This window comes from Elephas maximus, chromosome 23, assembly GCF_024166365.1.
Source record: "Elephas maximus indicus isolate mEleMax1 chromosome 23, mEleMax1 primary haplotype, whole genome shotgun sequence".
In the NCBI taxonomy this organism is placed as follows: Eukaryota; Metazoa; Chordata; class Mammalia; order Proboscidea; family Elephantidae; genus Elephas; species Elephas maximus.
This window is the reverse complement of record NC_064841.1, coordinates 62638933-62664439: the sequence shown is the minus strand read 5'-3', so window position 1 is coordinate 62664439 and position 25507 is coordinate 62638933. Positions and strand designations below refer to the sequence as shown.

At 48.2% G+C, this 25507-nt stretch overlaps 1 non-coding gene across 1 annotated transcript; it reads left to right on the top strand.

The window, feature by feature from the left end:
- Nucleotides 1–4408: 4408 nt before the first annotated feature.
- Nucleotides 4409–4479, top strand: TRNAG-UCC (transfer RNA glycine (anticodon UCC)). The gene has a single exon. It is a non-coding gene; the product is annotated as a tRNA-Gly (tRNA).
- The last annotated feature ends 21028 nt before the right edge of the window (nucleotides 4480–25507 follow it).

Genomic DNA, 25507 nt, shown 5'->3' with positions numbered 1-25507 from the left:
TAGAATTTTTTTATGCCTCTGTTCCTTATAGTCCCTGAACTGTGGGGACAGTCTGTAGGAGACAGCCCACAGACTCAAGAGCAGATCCTGCCTGCTTTCAAAGGATGTTCTCATTGCTCTGCCTATGGCCGCACTGCTCCGAGTCCTGCTCACCCCTGCCCCACCTATTAGGATGGCTCATGGTCAGCCAGCACTTCTCCCACCCCACAGTCCTTCTCAAGCCTGTTTGCACAGCGGTGGGGGGGGGGCATGACTCCATCCTCACACAACACCCAGAGGTGATGGAAGCACCTGACGATGGAGAGCTGTTAGAAGTTCACCACACACACCACACACTCACACACTACACGCTCACATATACCACACACCACACGCACACACCACACACACGACACATACACACCACACATTCATACACACCACTCCCTCACACACACCAGACACTCACAGACCACATACTCACACACACATACACACCACACTGACACACCATATACACACGGCACACACTCACATGCCACATACATATACCATACACACATCACACACCCACACACCATAGAAACTCAAACACCACGCCCACAAACAATACACATAGCACATAGACACCACACAGTCACACACATCATACATATACACATCACACACTCACACACACCAGACTCACATCCCACATACACACACCACATACACACCACCAGTCACACCACACATTCACACACCACATACACTCACCACACATTCACACACCACATACACTCACCACACACTCACACACACCACACACTCACACACACCACACACTCACACACACCATGTGCCACACCATACATACATACAGACTGACAAACAAACCAGAACTTGGGACAAAATAGCTTCTCCAAAGCAGCTGGCGACCAGCATTAATCTACGGAAGGCGGAAGAACATTTCTCCAGAGAACCAAGCTAGCGCCCTGGCGAGAAGTGGACAAGAAGGAAGATGAAGAGTTAGGAAGTGCCCCTTCATTGCCAGGCACCGTGGGTGCTGTTGCGTCCGCCAAGAGAAGCAGCCAGGTACACCTCCGTACACCACTAAGGACAGCCGTGCCTGGAGTCATGCAGGTTAGGGTTCGTATGTGTGTTCCTGTTTCTCAGCGTGTTCATCTGTAAAACAGGGTAATAATAGCTCCAGACTAACGGCATTATAGTAAGAATTAAATAAGATAACACGTGTCAGTAACTCAGCACACTGTCCAGCTCATACTAAGCCAACCAGTTCCAAGTCACAAGAAAGAGCCAGACTCCTGGAGCTGAGAAGGCTCGTTCCAGGCAAAGGGAAGAGCCAGTGCCAGGCACCTAAGGCCAGACAGCCCCGGGTGCTCCAGGAGGAGAGAGAGACAGACAGCCCCAGGTGCTCCAGGAGGAGAGAGACAGACAGACAGTCCCGGGTGCTGGAGCCCAGAGGGCAGGGAGGGGTGATGGGACAGGAGGCTGGTGAAGGGTCGGGCCCAGAGAGGGCTTTGTAAATGAGGTCAAAAACCGCAAAATAAACCCATTGCTGTCGAGTCCATTCGACTCATCGGGACACTTTAAAGACCAGAGAAGTGTCGCATAGGGTTTCCAAGGCTGTGATCTTTACGGAAGCAGACTGTCACAACTTTCTGCTGCGGAGCGGCTGGTGGGTTCAAGCCGCTGACCCTTCGGTTAACAGCCGAGTGCTTAACCACTGAGCCACCACAGTACGACAAACTGACAGACGTGTGGGAAATAATCAGAGAAACATTTTTTGTTGCATAGCGTTTTCTGAGTGCACTTTCCTAGCCGTCCCGTTCTTTCCTTTTATTCGGGGTGAATCTTGCCACCAAGATCTCTGAGGCACCAAGGGGGAAATCCTTCAACTGTTTTCTTCAGCTGAGAAACCATCCCCAAAACCCCTGCCCATGGAAACTAAACTCGCCTGGGAACCGCAGGGGACCGGGTGTCCACCAGGGGGCGCCTCGGTTTGCGTCGGGGGACGGCAGCAGAGGGGCGGGACACAGCCAGGGCCTGCAGGCCTCGGGCGCAACAGATGCGCGCCCTAGCTCTGGGTGCCCAAGGCGAGGCCGGTGACTCAGCTTCCACGGGGCAAACTGGGCTCCTCCCAGCCCACGCTCTGCAGCCGGGGCTCTGTCTGGGGCTGCGCCCGAGGCCCGGGGCTTGGAGCAGAGCCCGGTGACGGCTCCCCGGCCGCCCGGCGGGCGCTCGCTCAGTGCCAGGGTCGCAGAGGCACTAATGGCTCCGCGGCAGCAAGGCCGGCCCCTCCGGATGCCGCCGGCGAGGAAGCGGCCCTGCCCGCGGATCCCTCGCCCTGGGGCTGGGCTGAGGCCACGCTGTGGTTCCAAGGAGTCTGGCTTCCTCAGCCAATGCCCATTCCACATCCATCCGTGCAGCTCAGTGATTCTCTGCCCTTTTTTTTTTTTCCCCCCTTAAAAAATTATGAATCTAAATTTTGTAGCCAGGGGCCCTTAACCTCAACAGGATCTCTCTTTTTCGTTGAGGGTCCTGGAATCAAACACTATTGGAAGCAGTTTGCTAACTTGGCTTTTATCCAGATGTTCTCTGGGGATTGTGGCCACATGTCTACGTTGCCATAACCAGCTCCTTCCCCTTCTCCATCTGGGTCCGGGAAACTTGAAGATAAAGGGCTAGGTTGGACTTCTGAGGAGTCCCTGGGTGGTGCTAATGGTTAACAACAGCTTAACACCCTGGGATGTTAACAAAAAGATTGGCGGTTCAAGTCCACGAAGAGGTGCCTCGAAAGAAAGGCCTGGCTATCTACCTGCAAAAACATCACCCATTGAAAACCTTATGGAGCACAGTTCTACTCTGACTCTAATGGGGGTCACCAGGAGTTTGACTTGCTTGGAGACTAACTGGTTTAGGCTTCGGAACACTTTCACCTTAAGAAGTGTGGGAGTTTTGATATTCACATTCCCACTTACGAGAAGTGGAATTTAAAAAAAAAAAAAAACGTTGCTATTGCGTGGACTCTATAGGACAGAGTATAACTGCCCTATAGGGATTTCAAGGCTATAATTAATCTTTAGGGAAGCGGACTGCCATATCTTTTCTCCCGCTGAGTGGCTGGTGGGCTTGAGCCACTGACCCTCCCCCAGGGCTTGACTACTGCGCCACCTGGACTCCCAAGTGGACATTTACTGAGCAGTTATTGCACGGGGCATGCTCCGCCCCATACTGAATGTTCACGTTGAATTCTCCTAGCAGCGCATTTACTGATGACTAAGTCAGAGCTCAGAGAGGTTAGGTAACTTACCGAAGCTTACGTCCCTAGCACTGGGCCCACCGCAGACCTGTCACATTCCGAGCGGGGCTTCTCACGCCTTGCACGCTGCCCATCCTCCGCTCACTCCCCCGCTGACAAATGGCCTTGATCCCCTAAGCCCTTACCTAGGCACCCAGTTAAAAAGGAAATTGACAGCTCCCCTTCCCTACTAATGGCAGCGAGGGGTGTGCAAAGGGGGGAGGGGCGGGGGGGAGCCTGTCCCGAAGTCACTGACCAACACCCTGATGAGAGGATGCCATCAGTGCGATCGACGTTTCCTCCAATGTCCTGACATTTGTCCAGCTTGTAAAAAAAAAAAAGCTTAGAGGCCCAAATAAATTTTAGCTTCATCATGCCCCCCACCGCCCCATGAGATCTCACATCTCACCTGTAAATCAGTGCACTTCGTGTGCGCGCGCACAGGCTCCTTTCCTCAAAACGCGCGGCCGGAGGAAAACGCCCAGGCGCCGTGCTCTGCCTCCTTCGTTGTTTTTTCAAAGTCGTGAGTCTTTGCTTTGGCTCAGGTAGGATCGTGTGTGGAATCCGATAAATGGGAAGTCTTTGTTGCTCAGCCACTTTTGAAAAGTGTCTATCGTGGAGACTTTTTTTTTTCCTTTTCTTTTCAAGTCTCCTGATTTTCTATGAAACCACTCTTTGCAAGAAAAGGCTTGTTGCAGTTGGACGGAGGCTGTTGTACTGGCTGGAGGACGCTAGATGGCGCGCAGGGCCGAGGCAGGAAGGAGACGAGGTATCTGCAGACACCCCAGAGTCTCTGGATTTGGTTTGAATGAAGAATGCTCATTCTTAAGTTGGCTTTTTTTTCTAAGAAAAGGAAACCTACCATTCTGACCCCACGGGAAAGTCAGCTTTTGTGTGTGTGTGTGGTAATAAGCCGTCTGTAATCTAGGGATCATAATTGAGTGAGGCTGAAATAGTGATAATATTAGAGGGCGATGGTAGTTAAGCGCTCAGCCGCTAAGCGAAAGGTCAGCAGTTCAAACCCACCGGCCGCTCTAGGGATAGATTGAAAACTCTATGGGGCGTTCTACCCTGCCCTGTGGGGTTGCCGTGAGCCGGCATCCACTGGGTGGCAATGCCTTTTTATGCGCAGTGGTGGTTCAGTGGTAGAATTCTCACCTTCCACGTGGGAGACCTGGGTTCGATTCCCGGCCAGTGCACCTCATGCACAGCCTGTCAGTGGAGGCTTGCATGTTGCTATGATGCTGAACAGTTTTCATGGAAGCTTCCAGTCTGAGCCTGACCGACACACGCAGCTCTGTAACCCTCATAATCCAGGGTGGTGGTCAGTAGCGAGGGAAGCTGTCAGTTCCCTCTTAAACTTATGCCAGAACTGAGTGCCCAGGTGGGAGTTTAGGGGGTCAAGGCTGTTTGTCAGTGGAGGAGTCGGGGGAGGAGAGGAAGTATGCAAGGCCTGAGAAGCCCTCTCTTTGGAATCTGATAGTCTTGGGCCGACTACTAGGTGGGTAAGACTAAGACAAGCTAAAAGGTTGAAGGTTTGAGTCCACCCAGAAGTACCTGGAAAGAAAGGCCTGGTAACCTATTTCCGGAATCAGCCAATGAAAATCACAATGAAAAATCACAATGGATCACAGCGGTCCGATCTGCAATCGATCGTGGGGGCGGCGCAGGACCAGGTAGCGTTTCATTCTGTCGTGCATAGGGTGGCCATGAGTCCAGGGCCAACTCGATGACCGTGACAACAATAACAGCATCAGGAGCTACCAACGTTTACAGGCACCCTCAGTAGCTGTTTCTCTTTCGGATTGTACACGCTTCCTCTCCGCATTTCCACACTGCCCGGGGCCCCCAGGCGCAGCCTCCCCCTCCACAGGCGCTGAGCCGATTTGCACGGCTCTGCTGCAAGTACGTGGCTTATCTGCATGCAGAGGACCGTATCAATTGAGTTTTAGAGCATAATGTTAGAAAAAGAGGGGGCATCCCTACCGGAGCTGAAAAGGTGTTTGTGAGATGGAATGCTTGTTATGTCAAACTCTCTCAGCCATGTACCCAGGCGCTTGCGCCCCATTTGATCCAGACTTAATTTAACTTCTGGGTTGGAGCTGTGCAACGTGCAAATATTGCTGTAGAAATCATTCCCATGGATTCTCATTCATTTGTTCTCCTAGGCTATTGCGGGTGGGTGAGAAGGGGGCCTCTAGATTACAGCCTTGTCTCTTTGATCTGGTGGGAGATGTCAAGGGCAGGACAAGAGATCCTTCAAGCTCCTGGACTGCCCTTCATCTGCTGGTTCCTGGATGGTGCAAATGGTTAAGTGCTTGGCTGCTAACCAAAAGGTTGGAGGTTCGAGTCCACCCAGGGGGGCCTCGGAAGAAAGGCCTGGCTATCTACTTCCAAAAAATCAGCTACTGAAAACCCTGTGGAGCATAGTTCTACTCTGACTCACATGGGGTCATCAGGGGTCAGAGTAGATTTGACAGCAAAGGGATTAAAGTCATGCAGGGTCTTAATTTTTTTCCTTTTAAAAAGGTATTTTATTATATTTTTGGTGAAAATATACCCAGCAAAACACACTCCCATTCAACAATTTCTGCAGGTAATGTTCAGTGACATTGGTTGCATTTTTCACATTGTGTCAATATTCTTGTTATTTCTGTTCTAATTGTTTCACTCCCAGTAACTCACTGCCCCTCAGTCTTCTCATCTATACTTTCGAGTAACTGTTGTCCATTTGGTCTCATACAGATAAGTTTTTAAAAGAGTACAGTATTCAAGGGTGTCATTCCTTACTTTTTGAGCTAGCTTGCTATTTAGTTAGAAGATGATTTCAGGGAATAGTTTTGATTCAAGGTTTAAAAAGTATCTCGAGGCAATAGCCTCGGGAGTTCTCCAGTGTCAACGGACCCAGGAAGTCTGGATTGTTTAAGAATTTGAGGTTCTGGTCCACATTTTTCTCCCTTTCTATCAGGATTCATCTGTTATGTTACTTATCAGAATGCTCAGTAGCAGCAGCCAGGCACCATCTAGTTCTTCCGGTCTCAAGGTGGAGAAAGCAGGGGTTCGTGTAAACAACCATTCCTGTAGTTCAGTTCCTCCTCTGATCCTTGGATTTCCTTTTTTCTCTTCTGCTCAGGATGAGTAGAGACCAATAGTTGTATCTTAGATGGCCACTCACAAGTTTTAAGATCCCAGACGCTACTCACAAAACTAGGAAGTAGAACATGAACTTTAATAAATACGGTAAAACTTGCAAAAGCCGGAAACTGTGTAAAGCAAAAACCTGTCAGAGAAGGAAAACCAAATATTTTCCACTAAAACAAACAATAGGAAAGTGATAAGACTGTACCCTGTCAAGGTGGAAAACTTGGAAGACCTGGAAAAACAAGGCAGTCCCTTTGAGTTTGGGTTCTCACGGGTTGCACTGTGTATTATGCCAATGGACCAAGTTGTCCCATGCCACCATGTGAGTCTTACTTTCTAACGCCAAGTGCTGGGTGTTCTGTTCAGTGGGAAGAGCTGAAGACTGTTGGGATTGCAGAGTCTAACTCCGCCTCTCCCTGTCTATGTTGGATTGTCTCCATCTGTTTGCCCACTATGTCAGGATTTATTCTTGGCTCTTCTCCACCCTGCTCAGTGCTCCAGAGGTTGATGCCCACGGAGTTCATCTCCTGTCCCAGCTCTTTTGCCATCTGGCTTCCAGCTGGGCTTCACTCTGGACTGGAGGGAAGAGAAGTCAGGGTAGTATTCCTCTGCTCCTTCCCTGCAGTGGGGGACAGGGGTCCTCTGGGCCACAACTGCTCTTGGGCAGCCCCTGTCCCCAGCCTGTGTCTCTCACTGGTTTGGGATAACACCACTTCCTGTCTTTGCCTGTCAGGCCTCAGGGGGGAACAACTTCACATCCTGTCACCTGGCTTGGTTGGTTGAGGCCTCTCCAGGCCTCTGTAAATAGTCTCTTCATTAGGTTCTCTTTGATCAACGTGCTGAGGTGCCAGGTCTTCCCCACCAGACCTCTGGCCGATTGACAGCCCTACACACCAGGGCTCATACAGGAACCTCTTTCAGCCCCTATTTCCTTCTTTCTAAAATGGGAACATGAATGTCTACCTGACTGGTTGTGTGGGTGGAATGAAATAACTGCCATGAGACAAGAGACATTCAACAAGGATTCACTTTATATATTAGAAGAAAAATTCTAGTTGCCAGCAAAGTGAATGGCACAGGTTAGATCCTTGATAAATGTTTTTACTTATTTATTTTGATTTTTTTTTTTTATGACTGAATAGATTGTTGTTGTCACTGTTGGGTGCCATCGAGTTGACTCCAACTCATGGTGACCCCATGAGACAGAGTAGAACTGCCTCATATGGTTGTCTAGGCTGTAATCTTTATGGGAGCAGATTGCCCGGTCTTTCTCCTGCAGAGCCGCTGGGTGGCTCCAAACTGCCACCTTTCGGTTAGCAGATGAGCGCACAACCGTTGTGCCACCAGGGCTCCTTACTGGATGGATGGATGGATGGATGGATGGGTGGATGGGTGGATAGGTGGATGGGTGGATGGGTGGGTGGCTGGGTGGATGGGTGGATGGGTGGATGGGTGGATGTATGGATGGCAAAGCATCTCACAAGGGTTGAACAGTTAGCACTTCGAGCCCCCAGACTTCCCCGATTGCACACACGCTGGTTCAAAGCACAGACTCAGGAGCCAGATGGCCTGCCGAATCCCAGGCACTTATAAGCTGTGTGTAACCTTGGACACATACCTTAATCTGTGCCTCAGTTTCCTTATCTGTTAAGTGTGGACAATGATAGAGCCTTCCTCATGCAGTTGGTGAGAGGATTTTATGAAGTTAATACAAAGAAATTCAGAGGCAGTGGTGGATCAGTGATAGAATTCTTGCCTTTTATGTGGGAGACCGGGGTTCAATTCCCAGGCGATACACCTCGTGCACTGCCACCACCCATCTGTCAGTGGAGGGTTGCGTGTTGCTATGAGGCTCAACAGGTTTCAGCGGAGCTAACAGACTAAGTTGGACTAGGAAGAAAGGCCTGGAGATCTACTTCCAAGAATCAGCCAGTGAAAACCCTCTGGATCACAATAGTCTGATCCAAAACTGATCATGGGGATGGTACAGGACTGGGCAGCGTTTCGTCCCTTTGGGTACGGGGTCGCCATGAGTCAGGGGCCAGCTCAAAGGCAGCAAACAACAACGGCAATATGTTTTCGAGGACTCCTAGGATGTAGTGAGGCTTGGTTACCCTCCTTTTTCCCTCTTAGTGGCTCCACCTCCAAAATGAAGTTGCCAAAGTCTGCTTGCCCTTGGTGTGCAGACCAGCATAGCTCCATGACAAAGCAGCAAAGTCCAATGGGAACTGCAGTTGGCAGGGCACACTGGAAGGCAGCAAGCTTTTGAATCTCATTTTCCCTAGTGATAATTTAGCTGTTACTATGTGGCGGCAATTTAGAGCCTGTATGAATAGGGTAGGAGCTGCTAGGTGGTGCAAATGGTTGACATATTCAGCACTAACAAAAAGGTTGGCAGTTCGAGTCCACCCAGAGGCACCTCAGAAGAAAGACCTGGCTATCTACTTCCAAAAAATCCAGCCATCAAAAACCCAACAGTTCTACTCTGACACACGTGGGGTCGCTATGAGTCAGAACCAACTTGATGGCAACTGGTGAGTACAGCTGGTGAAGGAACTGGACTCAACCAAACTCATCAGAGAACAAGCTGGAAGGCCCTGGGCCCCCGGAAGGCCCTGGGCCCCCAGCTCAGAGTCAGCAGAGAGACTTCTGAGATGGTGGGGCAAGGGGACATGTAGGGCTAGATGGCTTTCTCTCCAGCTATTTGGAGCCCGTTTAGCCTGGGAAGATGAGGGACAGTGTCTCTGAGCAATCTTTAGGCTCTTGAGGTGGAAGAGTCCTGGGAATCACACCCCCCCGCCCCGCCCCCACTGAAATGTAGCGTTGCCCTCTCCGTTCTAGAGCTCCCTGGGGTTGACTGGCATTGGCCATGGATTTTATCGCCCGTACTCTTCAAAAGGGTTTCCTTAGGTGTGACTCAGGGAGCCCTGGTGGTGCAGTGGTTAAGTGCTCGGCAGCTAACCAGAACGTTGGTGGTTTGAACCAACCAGCTACTCAGCAGGAGAGAGATGTGGCAGTCTGTTTCCATGAAAATTTACAGCCTTAGAAACCCTATGGGACAGTTCTACTCTGTCCTACAGTGTCACTATGAGTTGGAATCGACTTGGCGGCAATGGGTTTGGGCAGATGTGACTCTTAGATGTGAGCTCTGTGAGGTTGGAGATCCCGCCCACCTTGTTCATCATGGATGCTCAGGGCTTTATGTTCTGCCTGCTGTCAGGTAGGTGCCAGCGAATGTTTGTTCAGGTTGCTGTTGCAGAAGGAGAGAAGAGTTAGTTATGACTACCCCGCTGTCCCACCACCTGTCTGTCAGTCTGTCGTACAGTGGTGGCCTGTATGTTACTGTGATGCTGGAAGCTATGCCGCCAGTATCTCAAATACCAGCAGGGTCATCCATGGTGGACAGGTTTCAGCAGAGCTTGCAGACTAAGGCAGACTAGGAAGAAAGGTCTGGCACTCTACTTCTGAAAATTAGCCAGTGGACGCCCTATGGATCACAACAGAACGTTGTTGGACACGTTTGCTTTGGATACGTCATCAGGAGGGATTAATCACTAGAGGAGGACGTCACGTTTGGTGAAGTAAAGGTCGAGGGAGACCTTCAGTGAGATGTATGGGCATGACAGCTGCTATGATGGATGGAAACACGCCGGCGATTGTGAGAACAACGTTTACTTCCATTGTACATAAGGTCACCATGAGTCAGAGTCAACTTGGTGACAAAACCAAACAAACCAAACCTGTTGCCGTGGAGTCGATTCCAACTCATAGTGACCCTATAGGACAGAGTAGAACTGCCCCATAGAGCTTCCAAGGAGCAGCTAGTGGATTTGAACTGCCCACTTCAACTTAGCAGCTGTAGTACTTAATCACTATGCCACTGCAGTTATCTATTTATCACCTACCTACCTACCTACCTACCTACCTACCTACCTACCTACCTACCTACCTACCTACCTACCTACCTACCTACCTATCATCCCACAGCCAGGCCTCTTGTGGGTTTCTAGTAGTGATGGTGGGACCATTTTGCAGATGAAACTCTTTTTAACGTTATCTCAGCATTTTATTAACTTAATCTCCTGGGATAAGTTCTATAATGACCCCTGTCGCCTAAAATCAGCACCACTGTGCTTAGAATTACTGGAACATCTAAAACCAAAAAAAACAAACAAAATCAGGTCAGTTCCTACTCACGGTAACCCCACGTGTGTCCAAGTAGAACTGTGCAGGGTTTTCAATGGCTGTGATATTCTGGAAGATCACCAGGCCTTTTTCTGGAGGCACCTCCACATGGATTCAAACCACCAACCTTACAGTTAGCAGCTGAGTTTACCTTAACCATCCGCACTACCGGGGGACTGAACCATCTAGTGTGCGTCAGATAAGGACTGGGTCCCCTCTCACCTGCTTCTATGTAGAAATCCTTTTGAATGCTTTAAACTTTCTTCATTATTTCTATTTTCCATTTCTTCCTTTTCACAGACCATTTATAATTTTTCCATGCCTTTCCAAAATTACATTCTTAGAAGGATGATTTCTTGGCTATTAAATTCTTTTTGATGTAAACGCACATCAATAATGTTAGAGCTTTTCTTTGTTTTGTTTTAAAATGACATTTTATTGCTAAAGCATGCTTAACTTAACATATAATCCTACCTCCTGTGTCTTTCTGTGTACCACCAGAATGCTCCTTAGAAGCGAGGATGACAAGGCTACGTCTCACATACTTTGGACATGATATCAGGAAGAATCAGGCCTTGGAGAAGGACATGGTGCTCGGTAAAGTGGAGAGTCAGTAAAAAAGAGAAAGACCCTCAATGAGCTGGATTGACACAGTGGCTGCAACAACGGGCTTAAGCATAACAACGACTGCGAGGGTCATGCAGGACCAGGCGGTGTTTCATTCTGTCATACATAGGGTCACTATGTGTCGAAACTGACTCAACAGCACCTAACAACAACCTGTGACTTTTTATGTTTAACCCATGCCTTTAGTTTTTTCACATGGAGTTCTGGTGGTGCAACGGTTTCGTGCTCAGCTGCTAACCAAAAGGTTGGTGGTTTGAATCCACCTAGTGGTGACGTGGGAGAAAGACCTGGCTATCTGCTCCCGTAAAGATTACAGCCTAGGAAACCCTATGGGGCAGTTCTACTCTGTCACATAGGGTCACTCTGAGTCAGAATCGACTCGATGGCACCTAACGGCAACAGTTTTTTTGGAGGCTCCCCAGTGGACCGCCTCTCCTGTGCCTACTGGATGTCATCTTGCCTTTGAGAAGGCATTTCTCAGATCTTAGAAAGTCTTCTTGACCTGTCAGACATCAGGCAGAGAGATGGGTACCCCGCTTGTCTATTTCCCCTTTGTGTTCCAGGTAACTTTAATGGGATCGTCCCCAATTCCTTTCCTAAACTATGTGTAAAAAGATAAAGCAGCTCCTGCTCCAGGTCTGGTCCCTTCGTGGCTTCCTGAGGCTATGCAGTGACCTGGCCCTTGCCCCATCTGGCTGTGAGGTGCGCCCGGGCCCTCACCTGGAATGTGGCCCTGTGACTTTGACCTCGGCTTTCTGTTTCTATGTGGCAGCAGTCTCGGAGCTGTGTGAGTACATCTGAAGGTACTGGACTCAGACTCAACAGAGAACAGGCTGGAAGGCCCTGGGCCCCCAGCTCAGAGTTAGCACACAGACTTCTGAGACAGGAGGCAGCGCTAGATTGAGGACACATGACTCCTCGCCTTCAGGCTCCTGGGGCTTCCTCTGGGCTCATTTTCCTCCCAGGCTCACCCTAGGGGCCTGTGACTTCACAGAACTTCATCTGTCCTGTGTCAAGGTGAGTCTGCTTCCGCGGGGATTTATTACCAGATGATACCTGAGGGAGGAAGGGCAGGTATTTCCCAAACGTCACGGAGCGTGAGGCCCAGGTGACTCAGGGAGGTCAGAGCTGGTGCGCTGTAGCCTCTGAAATTGGCAGGCGGGGAGCTGGGATGGAGGTGCCGATGCTAACGACTGCCTGCCCCGCCTCTGCGCTGCGATTTCATCATGCACACCTTTGTAAACAATCCATTTAGCAGCCAAATTATACACTGGATAATTACAGCTTCCAGCCTCATGTCAGGAGTCCCCAGCACAACAACCTGCTTGCGGTGATATCACAGCCTGAAATGGGCGACATGCTTCTGCCGGAAGTCCTGACAAGACACCGGGAGAGGCTGAACGTGGAGGGTGGGCTGCCTTGACTGCTGTTAATTGTCTGTGTCGGGTCTGCGGGTCTTGTTTTGACAGTCCCGGAATTGTGTTTCCACACTTGATGAAAGCAATATGGGAACCCAGGCAGGAGCAGCTTGTCTTTGAGTTAAAAACAGTCAGGGTAAGATCAGCCCCTCTGGTGTTGAGGCGGGAGTCGCTTTTCACAGCCCTTCTCACCTTCTTTGGAGTCCCTGGGTGTGCAAATGGCTGAAGCACTTGTTTGCTAACCAAGGGGTTGGAGGCTCAAGCCCACCGAGAGACACCTCAGAAGAAAGACCTGACGATCTACCTCTGAAAAATCAGCTGTCGAAAGCACTGCAGAGCCCAGTTCTACTCCGGCACACGTGGGGCTGCCATGGGTTGGAGCTGACTCGATGGCAATGGGTTTGGTGTGGTTTTCTCACCTTCCTCACCTCACTTGAAACTGTCCTTCTCTCTTCCCAGGAAACACTGAGAGAGGCTATAAGCTATACGAGTGGGCTGAATAGGGGACGAGGCCTGGATTACAGCCAGCCCTGAGTGGTACAAACAGTTAACGAGCTTGGGTGCTAACCAAAAGGTCGGCGGTTTGAATCTACCCAGAGGCACCTTGGAAGAAAGGCCTGGTGACCTACTTCTGAAAAATCAGTCATCAAAAACCTTATGGGGCCCAGTTCTATGCTGACATATGTGGAGTTGCGGTGAGTCAACTCAACAGCTTTTTTTTTGGTTTGTTTTGCTTTTTAATATATATACATTTAAAAAGATGTATTTGAAGTTTATTCTGAGCCCTCAGTGGTGCTATGGAAATTGTTTTAATAGGACATGGAGGGGTACAAGGTAGAAGATGGCAGCAATGGGGGAAGCTGATGGACATCGCCAAGGCTGAAGAAAACTTGGCTATGGCCCTGGGCCAGGGAAGGAGGGCATATTCCTGAGAATTATTAAAAATGATACCTGGTAGTGATGACTGGATTTATGACCTTGAGGTCCACTTGGAGCTGGTGATCATTTACATCTCTAGTGATAGAAAGAGTTTATCGCTGGGGCAGACACAGTGAACCCCACCGCCATTTAGCTCGTTGTATTCCATGGCAAGTACCATTCTCTCCAACCTGTGGTTCTGTGGTTGACATTCTGTCTGCAGAGGCTCATGGTCTGACACAGAAGAGAGAACAGTGGAGAGAAAATGAAGGCATGAGTAAAGGAGTCCTGCTGGCCCAGTGGTTGTGTGCTTGGCTACTAACCAAAAGGCTATTCGGTGGCTCCACAGGAGAAAGACCTGGCCATTTGCTCCCCTAAAGATCACGGCCTGGATAACCCTATGGGGCAATTCTACTCTGTCACATGGTGTCACTATGACTTGGAATCGACTCGAAGGTACACAACAACAACAACATGCATGAGTACCCCTTGGTTTCCCCATCACAGAGGGCTTTGCCATCTCAGTTAAGTCTCCTCTTCTACTTCTGCCCTGTGGGAAGGGTCCTGCTATCCTCAGATGCCCCTTTGCATACTGATGCTACGGCTGGGGAGGTGTTTTTCAGGCAGTTTTGAGCAGAGAGGTGCTGGAGTGGCTGCAGAGTGTGAGGGAACTCGGTGGAAAGGGGAATGTGGGCTTCCTGTCTCTGATACAGTGTTTAAGAAACGCATATAATCAATATCATTAGCCATTAAACCAAACCCATTGCTGTCGAATCAGTTCCAACTCTTATCAACCCTATAGGACAGAGTAGAACTGCCCTATAGACTCTGTCCTATAGGGTCGCTAAGAGTCGGATTTTTTTTTTTTTTTATAGGCTCTCCGAGGCTATAATCTTTACCGGGAGACCTGGTGGTGCAGTGGTTAAGAGCTTGTCTGCTAACTGAGAGACTGGCAGTTTGAACCCACCAGCCGCTCCGAGGGAAAGTGATGAGGCAGTCTGCTCCCATAAAGATTACCGAAAAACAAACTAAGCCCATTGCCATCTAGTCGATTCTGACTCATATTGACTCTCTGTGACAGAGTAGAACTGCCCACATGATTTCCAAGGCTGTAATCTTCATAACAGCAGATTGTCAGGTCTTTCTCCTTTGGAGCTGCTGGGTGGGCACTCAACCGTTGCACCACCAGGACTCAATAGGCTTCAATAACTAGCTGCTGTCAAGCCTGTTTCTATTCATAGGGACCCTATACGGCAGAGTAGAACTGTCCCATAGGGTTTCCAAGGAGCAGCTGATAGATTTGAACTGCTGACCTTTTTAGTTAGCAGCTGAACACTTAACCACTGTGCCACCAGGGCTCCAGGTTTCAATAAACCAAAAAAACCCCAAACTCATTGCCTTTGAATTGATTCTGACTCATAGTGACCCGATATGACAGGGTAGAACCACCCCATAGGGTTTCCAAGGAGCACCTGGTAGATTTGAACTGCTGACCTTTTGGTTAGCAGCTGTAGCTCTTAACCACTAGGCCACCAGGGTCTCCTAGGACTATAGAAATAACAGTATAAGAACATGCATGATAATTAACATCTGGACAGCAGCCATTCGTTTCCTTATATTTCTGGAGGGCCCGGGGACAAAGGTCTTCTGGCATAGTCCACACTCTTGGGAGCTTTAACACACAAGCAGCCCTTCCGGCAGAACCCAAGGATACAGGTTCTGATCTGAATCCAAAAGGCTCCGCAGGAACTTAGGGGAAAATGCTCATTTCCCTCTGAAGCTCTCAACACAGGTTCACGTTCTTGTTCAGGAACGCTCTCCAAAGAGCTGCGTCTATGGTGCCAAGTTCACTGTGCGTTTCAGAGATTCTGCCCGTTGGTTCTAAGTCCGCTTCTGAAATTCTTTGTCGGAGCTATGATCCCATTTTTAAATTTGCTCAAGTGCTTCCTCAAATGCACTGGGTAATTGGCTGAGCTACGCTATTAACATAAATTTCCATATTTGTTTCATAACTAAAATATGACTAAGAATAAAAGGCCAATTACACCAAAATTGCATGAGTCGCCGTGATTAAAACAGTACGTGATAATTTTAGTCACTGGTTTCAGAATTCCGAGTGATCTCTTACTCATCACCTTGTACTTGTTCTCACCGCACTTTTATTGTATACTTAATGCTGTGGGTGGGAGCACTCCAGGTGGTGTGAAGGCAAAGTTGAAAGGTATTCCCAGACCTCAGGAAGACTAGAAGCAAATGGAGGAAAGACAGTCCATCAAATGGACTCATGTAGAAATATACACTTAAACCAGAAGGTGGTGGCCAGGCGCCTTTGAGAGCTTTGGTAATTCTTTTGGTCTTAAGTTGGGTGGTAGTGTATTCATTTCCTAGGACTGTTGGAACAAAGTACCACACTGGGTGACTCATAACCAAAAAACCAAACTCGTTGCCATCGAGTCAGTTCCGACTCATAGCCACCCTATAGGACAGAGTAGAAGTGCCCCATAGGGTTTCCAAGGAGCATCTGATGGATTCGAACTGCCGACCTTTTGGTTAGCAGCCGAGCTCTTAACGGCTCTGCGTGACTTATAACAACAGAAATTTATGGTCTCACTGTTTCAGAGGTTAGAAGTCTAAATTAGGGTGTCAGCCATGTTGATTCCTTCTGAAGGCTGAGGGAGAGTCTGGTCCAGACCTTTCCCCTCACTTCTGGTGACAGCTGCGATCACTCCACTCTCTGCCTCCATCTTCAGATGGCCGCCTGCCCTCTGCTTCTCTGTCTGTGTCTCTCCTCCTCTTCATAAGGCGTTACTCGTATTGGATTAGGGCCCACTCTCCTCCAGTATGACCTCATGTGAACTTAACTGATAGTATCTTCAAAGACCCTATTTCCAAACAATTTCATGTTCCGGGGTAAAGTCAGGACTTGTCCTACTCTCCTAGGCCTGTCATAACAAAATGCCACAAAGTGGGTGGCTTTAAAGAACAGAAATCTATTGTCTCACGGTTCTGGAGGCTACAAGTCCAGATCAGGGTACTGGTCACGTTGATTCCCCCGAGGGCTCTGAGATAGGCACTGTCCCATGCCTCGTTCCCAACTTCTAGTGGCTGCCAGCAACCCTTGGTGTTGCTTTGCTGCTTGTAGATGTATCTTCATGGCTGTCTTCCTGTGTGTGTGTCTCCATTTCTGGGTCTGCCCTCCGCTTTTATAAGACACCGCTTAGAAGCGATCAGGATTAGGACTCAACCTACTCCAGTGTGACGTTGTTTCATTTAATAGGTAATGAAAGAAAAGCTCTATTTCCCGAAACAAGATCACATTCACAGGTAAGGGGTAGGACCTTAACATATCTTTTTGGGGGGACACGATTCAATCCAAAACAGGTGGGCTTTGAGCATTCATTTTATTATTATGCTTCTTACCTATTGCCGTTGAATGGATTCTGACCCATAGTGACCCTATAGGACAGAGGAGAACTGCCCCATACGGTTTCCAAGGCTGTGAATCTTTACATAACCAGGCTGCCACATCTTTCTCCCGCAGAGCTGCTAGTGGTTTCAAATGCGAACATTTTTGTTAGCAGCTGAGAGGTTAGCCACTGCACTGCGACACCAGAGCTCCTTATTATACTTCATAGTCATATAACATTATTGAATTCATAATACATTAATATGATTGGATTCTTTTTTCATCGTAGTTTTAACTTGTACTTCTCTTATTTATTCTGTGTTTGTTTTGTTTTTTCAGGGCAGAGAATTAATGTTGTTGTTAGTCGCCATGGAGTTGATTCCTATTCCTGGTGACCCCATGTGTCAGAGTAGAACTGCCCCATACGGTTTTCAAGGCTGTGACCTTCTCGAAGCAGATTGCCAGGCCTATCTTCTGAGGCATCTCTGGGTGGGTTCAAATTGCCAACCTTTCAGTTAGTAGTCGAGCACTTAACCATTTGCGCCACCCTTATTGGACTGTATGGATTCTTTTGAATGTACCGAACGTTACTCCAGTTTTTTTTTTTCCCCCCGAGAAGAAAATAGTGGGATTGAGCAAGACTGAATACAGAAGGGTACAGCCATAGGCCAGGGGAAAATGCCGGGGGCATAGTCTGTGCTGGGAATTCAGTCCCTCCTCTTGACTGGAGAAAACTTTGGGAAGTGGGTCCTTTTTCTGTGTAATAAGGAGCTCGATTTTCCTGAGAACGCACAGCTCCAAAGAGTTTGCTTGTAGGTGTGTGGAAAGCTGGAAGGCATAATTGGGGCACCCTTTTTTGAGGCTTCTAGAAGAGCAATTAGCTCAGCCGACCCTCTTCATAAAGCAATGGCGCCCACCTGGTGACTCCCTGCTAGTGCTCACGGGCAACCTGTGCCACACAAACCTGTGAGAGCTGAGATTCTCCCCTTGGCAGCACACCCTTGGATTTAAGCCATCACCCAAGCACTATTGCTTCGGCCTTCCCATTGGGGCAAAATGTGGTTTTTGTGTTTTTGTACCTTTTCATGAGGCTGAATTCCTGAGGCAGAGACCTCCAGATTCTGGCATCAGCCTTACAAGGTGTGCTGAGACCCAAGGCTGGTGAGGCGGCCAAAAAGAGAGGAACTTCACCTCTCCTCCCTTCAACCACTGAATGCCATGGCTTCTACACCTTAGCAGTTGTAACATCGAAGGCTTGGGGGTGCCAGGGAGCAAAGAAGGAGCCACGGTGGCCACAGAGGCAGCTCCAACCTTGCCTTCTCCTTCGTTCTTGTTGCCTGGTCACCAAGTCCTATCTATTCGTCCCTTGCCATGCCTCCTTGTCCCCACTGCCACTACCCTCGTCTGGGTCCTGGTCACTGGACCAGCTTCCTCTGGGCTCTGTCCCTCCCAACCCACCATACTCCGAGCTGGCAGGCCAATTTTGTTTCCCAACTCCAGGCTCTCCCTATTTTCTGCAGAAAAAAGTCCCAACTCAGCCTGGTGTTGGAGGACTTTTGTGATGTGGCTCTAGCCTCTGCATCCCTCTCGTGGAGGCATCACACCCCTTCCCACTTAATCCCATGGAAATCTCACTTTTCTCTGAATTCTTACCCAGAACCCAATTGCCATCAAGTCAGCTCTGACTCACGGCAACCCCACGTGTGTCAGAGTAGAACTGTGCTCCACAGGGTTTTCAGTGGCTGGTTTTTTGGAGGTAGATTACCAGGACTCTCTTCTGAGGTTCCGCTGGGTGGACTTGAACCTCCAGCCTTTCAGTTAGCAGCTGAGCATGTTAACGTTTTGCACCATCCAGGGACTCCCTGAATTTTCACAGCTCTAAATTAATCAGGATCTTTGGATGTGAGGGGCAGACATGGACTCAGGGGCTCTTTTTATTTGTTTCCTTGATTACTGAAGGCTGGACAAGATCTAAAGAGGGGAGGAAAGTCTGCCTCATGGCAGGCACCGAAGGTAACAGGGTCAATCCTACAGCCAGGCTTTGGGACTCTGGGGGTTTGCTGGGAGCTGATGGCTCCAAGGCCACTCTCGAGTCATCTCACCACACCCGGAGTTGATGACTCCTGGCAGTTGGGTTGATTCAGTCCACCGGCCTTGCTTCCGCGGCTCTGCCAACACCACTTTCCTCAAACTTCCATAGCGTCTCTTCACCTGTACCCTCTACTGCCTCGTGCCACCCCCACTGCCCTCAACAAAGGCCTGAGGGTGGGGAGCCCCTGGAAGAGGACTGTGAGCTGGGCAGCACTTGGCCCAGTCCAGCCGGCTCTGCTCATGGGGAGCTGCTCAGCTATGGCCCTTTATCACTGTTGTTGTTATTAGGTGCTGACAAGTCGATTCTGACTCATAGCGACTCCATGTGGCACATTACAACTGCCCCACAGGGTTTTCTAGGCTGTAATCTTTACGGAAGCAGATCACCAGGTCTTCCTCCTGTGGAGCTGCTGGGTGGGTTCGAACCACCAAGCTTTCAGTTAACAGCCGAGTGCTTAACCATTGTGCCACCAGGCTTCCTTCCTTTATCAGTAGCTCTTTTGTATATTGACGTCTTCTCTTCCCGCCTGATTGTGAATCCCCTGGGGCAGGGCTGCATCTGTCCCTTACTGACATCCTGAAAGGTAGTGGCCCCCACACTGGGCTGAATTACCTAGGGAGTTATTCAAGCATATAGGAAAAAGAGGTAAAAATTTGACCACACTGGACATTTGAGACTGTGTTGGCATCTCCTGTCTGGAGGGGAGATGGGAGGGTAGAGAGGGTTAGAAACTGGCAAAACCGTCACGAAAGGAGAGACTGGAAGGAGGGAGCAGGCTGACTCATTAGGGGGAGAGTAAGTGGGAGTATGGAGTAAGGTGTATATAAGCTTATATGTGACAGGCTAACTTGATTTGTAAACTTTCACTTAAAACACAATAAAAATTATTAAAAAAATTTTTTTGACCACACTAAAACAAAACAATAACCTTCAGTATCGTTAACACACACACACAAAACAACAGCAAAGTCCATAAACCAGTCAGAAGACAAATAATAAGCAAAGGAAGATACTGGGAACACAGACAAACAAGCATTACTTTCTTTACAACGAGCTCCTATAAAGAAGGAGAATACATACAATCCCACAAACACCGGGCAGAGGATCCGAACTGGCCGAGCAGGAAACAGGAGTGTAAAGGGCCAGTAAACACACGAAGAGACGTGCGACGTGAATCCACACAAACAGTTAGGCTATTTTTTCTTGAATCCCATCGGCAGAGATGACAAAGTTTCTTAATGCCCGATGTTGGTGAGCCCCCCTTAACAGTCTTGGTGGCGATGGCAATGAAGGCAGCATGTGAGGGCCCCTCGCATGGCGGGGGGGGAGCCGGTAGTGCTTACACCTCCCTAAGTCTCAGAACCACATGTCGTTGTTGCTGTTAGTCGCCCTGGAGTCACTCCGCCTCGTGGAGACCCCGTGTGTGCAGAGCAGAACTGCCCCATAGGGTTTCTGTGGAAGCAAATTGCTAGGCCTTTCTTCTGAGGTGTCTTTGTGTGGGTTTGAACCACCAACCTTTAGGCTAGTGGTCCAGCACTTCACAGATTACACCACCCAGGGACTCCTGGTGGACTTTGTTGCTGTGTCGTTGGGTGCCGTCGGGTTGATTCCGACTCATAGTGATGCCATGTGACAGAGTAGAACTGCCCCATAGAGTTTTCATGGCTATGACCTTTTGGAAACAGATTGCCAGGCCTGACTTCCAAGGTGCCTCTGGGTTTGAACCACCAACCTTTTGGCTGATAGTTGACTGCTAAACCATTTGGTCCACCCAGCCAGCCTTGGAATCACATGATGAGCTTTTAAAAACACAGGTTCCCAGTCCCCACCCCCAGCACCACTATAACATACCCATGTGTAATAAAGAACAGCATCTGTGAAGTTTCACATGGTTATAGGGACTGGGCAAGTGAACTTCAGCAGACTTGGGGACAGTGGTGGTTCTGTGGTAGAATTCTCACCTTCCATGAGGGAGACCCAGGTTCGATTCCTGGCCAATGCACCTCATGGACAGCCAGTACCCTTGCTTGCTGCTGTGATGCTGAACAGGTTTCAGCAAAGCTTCCAGACTAAGAGAGACTAGGAAGAAAGGCCTGGCAATCTACTTCTGAGAATCAGCCAGTGGAAACCCCGTGGACCACAACAGTCTGATCTGTAACTGATCATGGGAATGGCATAGGAAGGGGCAGCATTTTGTTCAGTTGTGCATGGGGTTGCCATGAGTTGGGGGCTGATTAGATGGCAGCTAAAAACATCAACAACAATGATGACAACAACAAGCCTTGGAACTGGCAACCCCACTGCTAAGAGTTGACTGTCTAGAATCACCTGCAAAAGAAAGTCAAGATAAGAAGACAGTAACAACCAAAATATATGTGAGGGGTTACACAGATAGAAATGTATGCACATATATGCATATCTGTGACTAGGAAGGTGTACGTGTACCTATAAATGAACACATTTATATGTACGTGTAGGCATATCTATATACATGTTTGTGAGTGTTGCACATATAGTCATATATACAATAAAGCACATAGGGGCTACAGTCACGGACACCTCCCAGACATAACCAAACACCTTGCAGAATTGGTTTACTAGGTTTGAAGGCTTAGGACCACAGTCTAGTGAGATATCTTGGTCAATTGGCATAATCTAGTTCATAATGTTACTTTCTATATTCTAGTTTAGTAAGTAGCATCTGGGGTCTTAAAAGCTTGCGAGTGGCCATCTAAGATACAACTATTGGTCTCTACTCATCTGGAGCAAAAGAGAAGGAAACCAAAGACTCAAAGAAGAAACCAGTCTACAGGACCAATTGCCTACACGAACCAGAGCCTTTGCAGACTGGGCTTGATTCTCTGCCCCAGGGTCTCTGGAGCCTATCTAGAGACCAGAAGAACTAGATAGTGCCTGGCTACCACTACCAACCGTTCTGACCAGGGCCACAATAGATGGTCCCGGGTAGAATGGGAAAAATTGTAGAACAAAACTCAATATCTTTAAAAAAGGCCAGACTTAATACACCATCAGAGGCCTGGGGAACCCGAGACTATTGCCCTAAGATACCCTTTAAACTTTGAACTGAAACTCCCGGAGGTCACCTTTTAACTAAAAAACAGATTGGCTTGTAAAATAAACAATGTCTCCTGTGAGTACTGTGCTGTTTTAAAAAATCCTCTGTGTCAGACCAAACCATCAACATTTACCCTAAAACAAAGATGAGAAGGCCAGAGGGGGGCAGGGAAGCTAGATTCATGGAAACAGAACAACCAGAACAGAAATAATGAAAATGTTGATGACATGTGGAAAATGGAACCCATGATACTAAATAATATGTGTAGAAATTGTTCAATGGGAACCTAATTTGCTGTGTAGACTTGTACTAGAAACTCAACAAAACATTAAAAAAAAAAAAAAAAGAGGAGGAGAGAGAAAGAGAAGAATGTCCACTACAGCATGGTTTGTGTAGCATCAACAAGTCCATCAATAGTACCCCACCTGAATAAAGCAGGCCACGTTATCCTTTTAAAAAGACTTTAGAGGAACTCTGTGTACTGATCTAGTGCAGTCTCTGAGTTATATTGTGAAGGGAAAACAGCAAGAAGCAGAACGTAAACAGTATGATCTCATTCACCTCAAGTTTTAAAATAATACGCCTATATATTTTGAAGGAGACTTGCTGGTGCAATCATTAAGTATTTGGTTGCTCACCAAAAGGTCAATGGTTCAAACCCACCCAGCAGCTCCTAGGGAGAAACCCTGGCAATCTGTTTCCGAAAAGATTAAAAAAAAAAAAAACACCCACTGCCTTTGAGTCGATTCTGACTCATAGCGACCACATAGATTACCAAAAAACCAAACAAAACCCATTGCTGTTGAGTCGATTCCAAGTCAGCCACCCCATAGGACAGAGCAGAACTGCCCCATAAAGTTTCCAAGGAGTGCCTGGTGGATTTGAACTGCTGACCTTTTGGTTAGCAGCCATAGCTCTTAACCACTACGCCATCAGGGTTTCAACCTAGAAAATCCTATGGGGCAGTTCTACTGTGTTACATGGGGGCGTGATGAGTCAGAATCGACGCCACAGCACCTAACAACAGCATCATATATTTTGGTAAGTGCACTTTTTTTTTTTTTAAGTGGAAAATATACGAGAAGCTGATAACAGTGATTGCCTTTGGGAGAAGAATCTGGAGATGGAAGAGACATTTCTGCCTTTCATCTTACGCTGCCTGATTTTCTCGCTCTGTGCATCAATAAATTTTACTTGCAAACTTCAACCAGTGTTTTTTGTATGGTGGGATTATGCGACAGTTTTGTTTTCTTCTTTATAGTTTTCTGTAAAAAAAAAAAAAAAAAAAGAATTAAACTCCAGAGTCTAGGGCTATACATCAGATACACTGAGTTTGGGAGTGGAGGTGCCGCCGACTTGGGGCGCTAGCAATCAGTTTGTTGTGTGGTTCGAATGATCAGCCAGGTTTGGGATCGCATTGGGAGCTCCTGGGAGAGAGGCTTTCTCTTCTCTGGGTATGAGAATGTAATGTCTGGACTAGCTGCGAGGTCCCTGAGTGGCACAAACAATTTGCATTACAAAGCCCTGGTGACGCAGTGGTTAAGAGCCCGGCTGCTAACGAAAAGGTTGGCAGTTCGAATTGACCAGCTGCTCCTTGGAAACCTATGGGGCAGTTCTACTCTGTCCTATAGGATCACTATGAGTCAGAATCGACTAGATGGTTGCCTGTTGTGGGTTTAGTTCTTGTTTTTTTACCAGTCTAAAGGAGCCCTGGTGGCCCAGTGGTTAATAGCTACAGCTGTTAACCAAAAGGTCAGCAGTTCGAATCCACCAACTGTTCCTTGGCAACCCTATGGGGCACTTCTACTCTATTCTATAGGGTCGCTATGAGTCAGAATCTACTCAACAGCAATGGGTTTCCAGGACAAACCCTTCTCTGGCACTGTGGGCCACATCTGATTGCCTGTTATATTTCTACCTTGAGGAATAAGCTGTCAAGAAAAGACATACGTCCTTGGAATACATCCTCCTTGTTAGCAAAAGAATTATGATACGTCTCTGTTACTCCCCATAATGTGACTCTTGAATAAACTTTGATTCAACAGATTAAGGGCACAACCAGAATACGTCTGTCTTAGGCTGAGTTCTCTAGAGGACAAAAACCAGTGAAGCGTATATAAATATGTATAGAAAGAGATTTATTTCAAGGAAATGGCTCACACAGTTGTTGAGGCTGGCAAGTCCCAAATCCATGGGTCAGACATCAGGCTGGAGGCTTCTCCTGGCTCATGTAGTTACAGGGGCCGATGAATCCAAAATCTGCAGGTCAGATGGCAGGCTGCTGGCTCATGTGGTTACAGGGGCTGATGAACCCAAAATCTGCAGGTCAGATGGCAGGCTGCTGGCTCATGTGGTTACAGGGGCTGATGAACCCAAAATCTGCAGGTCAGACAGTAGGCTGCTGGCTCACATGGTTACATGGGCTGATGAACCCAAAATCTGCAGGTCAGACGGCAGGCTGCTGGCTCATGTGGTTACAGGGCCTGACGAACCCAAAATATGCAGCTCAGACGGCAGGCTGTTGGCTCACGTGGTTACAGGGGTCGATGGATCCAGAACCTGCAGGTCAGACGGTAGGCTGCTGGCTCATGTGGTTACAGGGGCTGATGAACCCAAAATCTGCAGGTCAGACAGCAGGCTGCTGGCTCACATTCCAAGAACCAGAGGTCAGAAGATGACGGGTGAGTATATAGGATCCAGAGAGGGCAAGCTTTGCCAGAGGATCAATACAAATGAGATGCAGGCCATACTCCCAAGGAAACTCTCCTTTCCACTGATTGGCTGTTCACATCAGATCACAAAATGGAGGATGATTACATAATATCTGCCAAACCACTGAGAATCACGGCCTAGCCAAGCTGACATATAACCTTAACCATCACAACTTTTCTTGCGATTTGAGTAATAGCTAGGTTTGTTCATTTAATCATTCATTCAACACGGAGAGCTCACCATGAACTAAGTACCTTGCTAGGTACTAGGTGGGTATACATAGGTGAACAAATAGATATGGCCTCTGCCCTTATAGAAGTTACAGGCTACTGGGGGAGACGGACATTAAGCCAATAACCACACAAATAAACAACAAATTTATGCATTTAGATAGCTGAATGAAAGAAAAGTACTGAGCGATATCAACAAGTATAGCAGGAGTTTCTAAACTATATGAAGAGGTTAGGAAGACACTTCTAAGGACACAACATTTAAGCTAAGAACAGAGGAATGAACAGTTATTTAGGCTAAGAGCCGGGACAACAGCATTCCAGGAAGAAAGAGCAGTCTGTGCAAAGGCCCTGAGGCACGGAAGGACTTGACATGAAAGGAGGCCAGTATGGCAAGCAGAATGAGGCAGGTACTGGAGGAA